Source organism: Equus caballus, chromosome 5, assembly GCF_041296265.1.
Source record: "Equus caballus isolate H_3958 breed thoroughbred chromosome 5, TB-T2T, whole genome shotgun sequence".
Lineage (NCBI taxonomy): Eukaryota > Metazoa > Chordata > Mammalia > Perissodactyla > Equidae > Equus > Equus caballus.
The window spans coordinates 16,707,551-16,716,808 of record NC_091688.1 but is presented as its reverse complement, the minus strand read 5'-3'; positions in this window follow the sequence as shown (position 1 = coordinate 16,716,808).

Below are 9,258 nucleotides of genomic sequence, written 5' to 3'. Positions count from 1 at the left end.
TAAGATAATTACTGATTGTGACGAGTGCTCTGAGGGAGATAAACAGAATGACGAAATGGAGAGCAACTTGGAGGGTGGAGTAGAGAGCAACTTGGAGGAGGTGATATTTATTTAAAAGCCTCCACCTGCAGGCTGAAAGGAGCCAGCCCTGTCAACCGGGAAGAGTTTTCAAGGCAGAGTTATGGGCTAGCAAAAGTGAAAATGCTGGGGCCGGCCCCGTGGCTGAGAGGTTAAGTTCGCGCGCTCTGCTTCAGCGGCCCAGGGTTTCACCGGTTTGGATCCTGGGCGTGGACATGGCACTGCTCATCAGGCTATGCTGAGGTGGCATCCCACATGCCACAACTAGAAGGATGCACAACTAAAAATATACAACTATCTACTGGGGGGATTTGGGGAGAAAAAGCAAAAAAAAAAAAAAATCGGCAAATTGTTAGCTCAGGTGTCAATCTTTAAAAAAAAAAGTAAAAATGCTTTACGAAGGATATAGCGTAACATAGATATCAAATTTAACACACGTTAAACCCCCTTCATTCTAGGTGGCTTTGCCCCACACGCCTTGATCAGAGCCTAGAGTTAGCTAGTGTCTGAAAACCAGTGTTAGGACAATTTCAGTCACACAGGAGCCAACATTAGGGCTCCCGGTGGGAGGGTGCGGTGGAAAGATGAGTAGACTCAGAGTTTTGCTTTCTGTGACGGTGTGACAATGCAATCTATACAGGGAGGCCCTTCTCCTCCGACAGCCTCACGTCTCCAAATGCTTCAGTTCTTTCTCATCCTTCTTTCAACATTCAGCTCGCATTTATGGAGGACCTGTAAGGGGATGGGGATAGGGATCCTCCCCTCCTCCGAGCAGGAACTCAGGAAGTAACACAGCCCTCCTCCACACCTTAGGCCTCTCGGAGGCCTCCTCTCCTAGCCTGTCCATGTTTGGGTCCATGTTGGCTACCATCCATTTTGCTTGTCATTTTGTTCTCCAATTAGATCCCTTTGAGGAGCCAGAGGGTCTCCAAGTATGCCGTGTTTGTCAAGTGATGCCATTTACCAGCCAGAGGGGCCATCTAGGGGCTGGAATGTTTCAGCATGTGTGTTTTCTCTCTGGACAAGTGTCGGGAGGCATGTGGAATGGTCATACGGCCCATCTCCCTCAGGGAATCCTAGTAGCAAATTCCCCAACTGACCAAGTGAGCAAACTTCACTACCGTGGGCCTAGTGGGCCTACTCTTCAGATTCTCTCTGGGTGCATTTCCTTAGAACCAAGAACACTGGACAGAGAGCCACATATCAGGGTTTCCATGTGCTAAGCCTGGGGCCTGATTAGCAGTTTTATGCCCCTTTGACTCTCAAAAGTCCTGAAAACATAACGGCCAGCATTTGTACAGCATTTGTCTATACCAGTCAGCTTCAGCACTTGTCGCTGCATGTCTCCCAACTGAAATGTAGCTCCTGTGTGGTAGTGACATGCCTTGTCAGTTTGGTGGCTATCAGTGACTATCAGAGCTCATGGAACGTAACAGACAATTAATAAAGTTTCCTCAAATGAATGAATGAATCCATACATTGCACAGGGCACTTTGCAAAAGTTCTGGGAGTGTAAGTGGCTTGGTTCTGATCACACAACATCTAAGACTTCTGAAGGTCCTTTGGGGTAAGGGTCTTTCTTATGTGGGCATCATTCTCATATGCTCACACCAGAGAACAGTACAGGTGTACACATGACTCATATGGCAGAGAGAAGCGTTTGTAATGACAACCAGAGGAGTGAAAGAAAAGTTTGTAAGACATAAGTTCAAAGGCAGACCAGGTGCCATGTGCTGAAAGATGTGTGTGTGACAGGCGGGGGTGAAGGGTCACGGGTAGGAGCTGTCATTTGAATTTCCTCATGTGGCTTTGAAACACATCATGTGAGGCTTTCCCCCTACTGATTTGCCTTTCTCATGATCAACTTGCACGTTTGGCTTTAGTGAGTACGAGGACAGATTTGTGACTCTTAGCACACCACAGCAAGAACTAAGGGAGATTGTTCCTGGAAGAAACTAATCTGAAATTACATGCCATGTGTCGCATATTTCGTCTGGTTTAAGGGTCAGACCCAGGGGCTAGACTGACAGCTGAACACATCCTTGGTTCTTACAATGCAACCAGGAGAGAAAGCAGCCTACCAGACTCCCTTCACGAGCTCCCACTGCTGTCAGAGGAAATTCTAACTACGGTATGGCCACACCAACCACCTCATATATTCCTACCTGTCGGCCCAGGCTCTTTCTCTCCTCAGAGGCTTTGACATTGCTGTCCCTGCTGTCTGCAGAGTCTTCTTCTGGCTCCTTAAAAGGATGGCTTGTTCTCATTCTTCAGGTCTCAGCTCAGAGAAGCCCTCGCTGACCTCTCTAAGACATCCTCCCTCATTTATTTTGCCTACCATTCTACTTATTTCCTTTGTCTCACTTACAACAATCTCTAATTATCTTGTTTAATTATTTGCTTATTACCGGCTCCCCCATTACTGTAAGTTCCTTCTGGTTAAGGACCTTGTCTGTCTTGAACACGACTCTAGCCTCAGCCTTCAGCAAAGATTTGTGGAGTGAATGAATTAATGAGAGTGTAAAAGAGGATTCTTCAAGACAGTGGTTCTCAGACTTCAGCATGTAAGGGAATCAATCAGCTGGAAGGCTTTTTAGTACAAATTGCTCCATCTTCACTGCCAGAATTCCCGATTCTGAATGTCTGGGCAGGGGCATTTCTAACAAGTTTCCAAGAGCTGCTGATGCTGCTGGTCCAGGGACCAGAGTTTGAGAGACACTGCACAAGATCAAACCCCATATGGACCCTATTAAAGGACATCTGTTGGCCAGTCATGGGGAGGAGGCTGGAAGGAGGGATCAGGTTGAGGGAGAGGGGACGTCAAGATGAGATGATCTTAAAGTTACTGTGGGAAAGGTAAGGGACTCCAGGACAATGGTCAGGTCTCTTTTGTCTCAGACATCCTGGGCTTCTGAGATAAAAGGCTGCTTTTCCAATGAAGAAGCCTGGGTGGACCAACAAATCTTTCCTCCCTCGGCTGCCAGAATAAGCAGAGCTAAAAACTTGTTCTCAGGTCCCTAAACTGAACATCTATCATACTCTTAAGGTGCAGTGGTAACTTGTGTTCTAAATCAATTCTGGCTTCAACAATCCCAAAAGATCTAAACCAGAGGTTAAAAAGTAGTCAAAAGAAAAATTCTTATTTTTATCCAAAGACAGCTTTTCCCAAAGTGTATTCTGAAGAATATTAGTTCCACAGTCAGGCTGTGAAATAAGAGTTCCATAGTCAAATGCAATGAGAGGATGCTGAAAGCCGTGTCCCCTTCTTAGAGACTTACAGTGCACATCTGAGTCTTATAGTCAAGAAAGTGTAAGATGGTTAAGCTTAGTCTTTGGAAATAGGACCAAAGGGCATCCTTGCTTATAACACATATTCTGCGGCACGCATTTAGAGAAGCACTGATTTTGGATATCTTTTCTCTTCAAAGGGAGGAATTTTGTTTTGTTTGGGATGGAAACTTCACGTAGGCATGCAAAAACAATACACACATGCACGCACACACGCTCACACACACACACACACACAAACACGGCTGCCTCCAGTCTCAGTGCCCAGATAGGCAGGAGAGGATGTATCCAGAATAACCGTTCCAGTCTCTTCCCTTCCAGATGTGAAGCTGCCCGAGGTATGACACTGCTTGCTGCCTGGGTGGGGCGTGGGGTTGTGCTTTAATGGGGCAGTTAGGGTGGGTGGAGGAGGAGGAGGAGGAAGCTCTGGGAGTGGGTGATACGCAGCCAGGAAAGTGCTGGCCTCGGGAACATCAAGTGGAATTTTCCTCTGGAAATGCTTTTGTACTAAGTGGATTTGAATGTTGCACCCCTGGTTGCCTAGATCCCATGGCTAAGTGATTTTGTCTTCATTTTCCAGTAATGATTAACATTGCTGTAGTCACTGCTGTCTGGGGACAGTTTGTCGAACTGTGGTGATGGAAATAAAGAGGAAGCCCCTCCCCATACCCCTCAAAAAAACCTGATTTCCACTTCTGACTGTTAGTGGGAAGAGGGGGGACACAAAATACTCCTGTGTTTGGAAGGATTGTTCTGCCTTTTCTTAAATCAAGCACTTCTCAGTGTCTTACTATATTCTTTTAACAAAACACCTGTTTTGGGCTAATAGACCATGTTTTCATTAGTTATCCTAGTGAAACTCCAGAGATGGTGCTTTTAGATTAATAAGCAGAGGCTAAGAGGTCCAAATCTTTTCGGGTCAGGAGCAGGGAAGAATATGGTGTCTTGTCTCCTAACCCACTGGAGACCTCTGATGCCACCTGGCAAGTTGTGCTGGTCCCACATTTCACTTTGAATAAACAAGTTGAATCTGATAACCAAGTGAGGTCAGAGAGGCATGACCCTGGGGTGGAATGCTGTTTATATAGCCCCTGCATTGCAGATGGGCCACCAGCCCCCTATTCCCAGCAACCAACCAACGTTACAAAGCATGACTTTGTTTTGCGCTTTTAATTTTGTTTGTTTCCAAAAGCTTTTCTCTCTCCTCCCTCCCTTCTTTCCTTCCTCCTTTCCTTTCTTTCAATGAAAAAGGAAAAGATAGCAAAATATTACTCGTTTGAGAGAAGTAACAGTAGGAAGTCATCAGAATCTGCCTCTGGGAGTAAGGGGAGAGCTTCCTTTTCCATGACCTAGTGCACGTCATAGAATGTCAAAACAAGGAGGGACCCCAGGGATTGTCCTGACCCACCCTCTCAAAAAGGGTGGAGGCCCAAAGGTTAAGCTCTTCACAGGATTCTCAATCAAAGCACCTCCTCTTTCTACACTCCAGGCTGGAAGTGGGAGCACTTCGTTATGCAATTTCATGAGTTCTGCTGGAGCTCTCTCTGAAGCATGGCATGACATGACACTTTTTGGACCTTTAAGCTGGAGCATCCTGTGCATCGTGCTGAGGACTTGGCCACCTTGGTGATATCTGTGGGCCGACTGGGTGGGTTGAGGTAGGGATGAGATGATGAGCCTGCGAAGAGAGGCTGCTTACCCTACACCTGAAGATATTGAAAACATGCTTGATGCTTTTCTGAGTGTTCCAACAAAATTAGTTTGCCAACTTTAGAATGTCTGAGGCTTCTAGGATGGAGACAGAAGGAAATTGAGCAAGGTGTGGAACATCCCAGGCTCAGGGAAACCAGCTGGGACTCTGCCATCACTTGAAGCCCCTGTGTAGCTTCATGTCTCATGAGATGATGGCCAAGTTTAAATTCTGGGCCTCTCAGCCATGCTGTGAAAAGCTGCCTCCCACAAAGCATGGTCACTATGTAAGTTAGGGCCTGGAGCTGAAACAACACCTACCCATCTCGTTCCTCCTTCAAGGGGGGATCTCCCTATCCACAGTTTCATGTCATTTGGCCTTGGAGCTACCAATGCAGAGCATGACAATGTCTTTCTCAATACTTTATTCCTTATTCTTGTGACAGAGGGATAGTCTATTATATGGGCTTTTTTATGATCAGCAATATCATCCAGTATCAATGATTTGTTAACCACATTCTTAAAGTTAATATGTAATGACAGGAACTAAGTTAATTATACCTGTGACTATGTTAATAAAAGTACCCTTTAATGTCAAGTATAGAGATGGAGTGATGGAGAGGACAGGGAAGAGAAAAGCAAGGAGGGGGAAAGGACATAGGGAGACAGAGAGTTCTGCAGGTGATCAAGAGCGTTGCTGCTGAATCTCTAAAATCTCAGTCAAGTCCTCATCTAATCAGGTATGTTGTTTTCTCTGGATCCAAAGTAATAAGTTGAGCTACAAATAGGAGTTAGAAAGTGCATTTCCCAGAGTAGGGGTACGAATATGTGGTTTACAGCCTGAAAGTGAATCCCCATGGCTGCACTGGCTCACATAGGATGCAACACAACTTGACACGTTCCTCCGGTACAGCCACAAAGAGGGGCGGCCATCAGGAACCTAAGATTGCTGAGGACATAAAGCCCACCAAATACTACGGTTGGGAGGACTCTGGAGGTCATCTAGTCCTTTCTCCTGTTTTCTAGCTCTCAATCAATGAGTGAATTGTGTGTGTGTTGGGGTCAGCGGTGGTGGGGGGAGGACCTCCTGACTCTGATTTTGTCCTAAATATCCCAGAAATAAGGATGATGCCCTGGCCATCAAGATGCTATCAATCTATTCTAGTGTTTGGTTTTAAAGGATCCCCAGTATATGAATAAGAGTGGTTCATATTATTGAGGGCGCATAATGTGTGCTGAGCTCCTCCAAGGCATCCTACCTCGCTGAATACTCACAGCAGCCCTATGAGGTAGGCACTTCATTTCACAGATCAAGAGCTCGACACATAGGCAGGGTGACGACCTCATTCGAGATCACAGTTAGCAAGTGGCAGAGCTAGGATTCAGACCCAAGTTTGCCTGATTCCACACTTCAAATTCTACAGAGCCATTCTACTCCCCGTTGGCAAGAAAATCCTACTATTGTGAAATGGTTCTCTTTATATGCTGAATAACTAGTTTTGATTTATAGGTCAAAAGGCAATTTCCCTTACAAGTAATAAGAGGTTCATTATTAGGGTTGCCAGATTTAGCAAATAAAAATATAGAGTACGAAGTATTTTTGAATTTCGGATAGATAACAAATAATTTTTTAGTTTAAATATTTTTAGTATAAATATGTCCCACATATTGCATGGGACATACCTAACACAAAAAAACTATTCTTTATTTACCTGAAATTCAAATTGACTAGACATCCTGTATCTTTTTTTTTTTTTTAAAGATTTTGTTTTTCCTTTTCCTCCCCAAAGCCACCTGGTACATAGTTGTATATTTTTCGTTGTGGGTCCTTCTAACTGTGGCATGTGGGATACTGCCTCAGCATGGCCTGATGAGCGGTGCCATGTCCACACCTCGGATGTGAACTGGTGAAACCCTGGGCCACTGAAGCAGAGGGCGCAAACCTAACCACTTGACCACAGGACCGGCCCCCTGACATCCTCTATCATATCTGGCATCCATATTTAGAATGAATGAGACCAAATGGGCTCTGTTCCATGGCTGACCACTATCGACTGGGAACCTCTTCATGTAAGGCTTCTGTGAACCCCTCAGTCCCAGAGTCCCTTGGTGTCTATGTATATCATAGACTATATTCTAATTTATTTATTTTAAAATCTTTTTATTGTTAAATGGTTGATGCAAACAGAAGAATATGCGTAACACATTCTAGCTGTCAATTGCTGAGTCAAAGGTTATAGACATGTTCAGCATTGCAAGGTAAGGCCAAGTGTTTCCCCAAATCATTATTATTCAATCCTTCCATTGGCGCGCACGAGTTCCATTTGCTCATATCCTCAGCACACATCGGGTATTGTGAGCCTCTTTAACCTGTGCCTTTGTAGGGGGCATGAAGCGCTCACTCACCGTGATTTCAATTTGCGTTTCCCTGATTTCTGATGAGGCTGAGCATCTCTTCACAAATTCATTGTCTCTGTTTTTTCAGATGTCTGTTTGAATTCCAGCTACATGCTGAGATCTAAAAGTCCATTGTTTTAAGGAAGATACTTGGAGATAGTAACTCAGGAAAAGATGAAGCCAATGAAGCTTCAGATATAGAGTGCACACGGGCCTCAGTGAGCAGGATAAGTCAACTGTGCTTTGTAAACAGCACTACCTGGGGCCTGGAAAGCTCTCGATTGCCCAACCACCACTTAGTTCCTCCCCAGTGGCAGCCAGGTGTTGTGGAAAGAATTTCCAAGTCAGATAGACCTGAATTAAATTCTACTTCCTAGCTACATGACAGCAAGTTACTTTCTTTCTCTGAGTCTCAGTTTTCTTGTTTATAAAGTTGGTATGGAAAAACAGACTTGGTGGCGTTGCTCCAGGATTACACAAGATAGCAACTAGACAGCACTGCCAGGTAGGTGTTCAGTCAAAGTTGCTTTCTTCCAGGCTCCTTTATGCTACTAAAGAAATGACTAGAAGAAAAACACCTCAAGGCAACCAATGTTCTATTCCAAAGCTTAGAACAAATTGTCAGCAATTTTGCACTTAATATCCTATTAGTGGCAAAGGTAAACCTAGGGTTTTTCCTAGAATCACAAGAGTGAGTGGATTTTGGAGGCCATCTGACTTGATGACTTCTTTGCAGGCAATACTCTGAGTAGATCGTTTGGGAGCTGAGTATCAGCCATCATCCTGATACACCTTCAGAGGGAGATTTCACCAGCACCCAGAGACCTGTCTCAGTGCCTCACAACCTGTACAGAGTTCAGAGTCCTTCCTGCTGTCTTACTTAGAATCTCTCTTGCTTCAGCAGAAACTGTGCTCTCTTCTTCTCATAGTGAGGGAGCACTGCTATGAGACAGACGTTTGAACTACACAGCAAGGTCTTGTTTCATTTAAAGTTCTGCCAGCTGCTTCACTGGCCTGGTTCACAGGTTATTATATTATGGAACGTTGGGCTTAGGCCAAACCTCTTAAATCACATGAGAAAACCGAGGCCCAGAGGTCCAGTACCTGGCCACAGTATACAGCTGGCGAGGGGCAAGAGCTGGGTTTCAACTCAAGTTTTCTGAGTCACAAATTTAGGACTTTGTTTCTCTGTCCCCTTTCACTGAGGGTCTCCTTCTGTTGGGCCTATGTACAAAGGTGACCCAGAGTCCTGCAGGCATCTTCAAGGGCCAATTTCGGACATCTTAGCCTGGGCCCAGGAGACCGCAGGTCCAAACTTGGTTCTCTTCAGAATTGCTCCTCTGGAGAATGCAATGACAATAGAGCTTTTGCTTGTGTTTTTGAGGGATACCAAGTGACACGTGTCAAGCAGGAATAGCCTTTGGAAACTGGAGTCTTTTCATGGGAACATATATATATATATATATACATATTATTTTTTAATGGAGAAAGGAGTTATAACTTTCACCCCCCCTTTTTTTATGCTAGAGATAGGCCCTCAGCTCGCATCTGCACCAGTCTTCCTCCATTTTGTATGTGGGACGCCGCCACAGCACAACTTGATGAGCGGTTTTCACTCAGTTTTTTGTTTGTTTGTTTGTTTGTTTCTCTTTTTTTTTTTGAGGAAGATTAGCCCTGAGCTAACATCTGCTGCCAATCCTCTTTTTGCTTAGGAAGACTGGCCCTGAGAGAACATCCGTGCCCATCTTTCTCCACTTTATCTGTGGGACGCCTGCCACAGCAAGGCTTGCCAAGCGGTGCCATGTC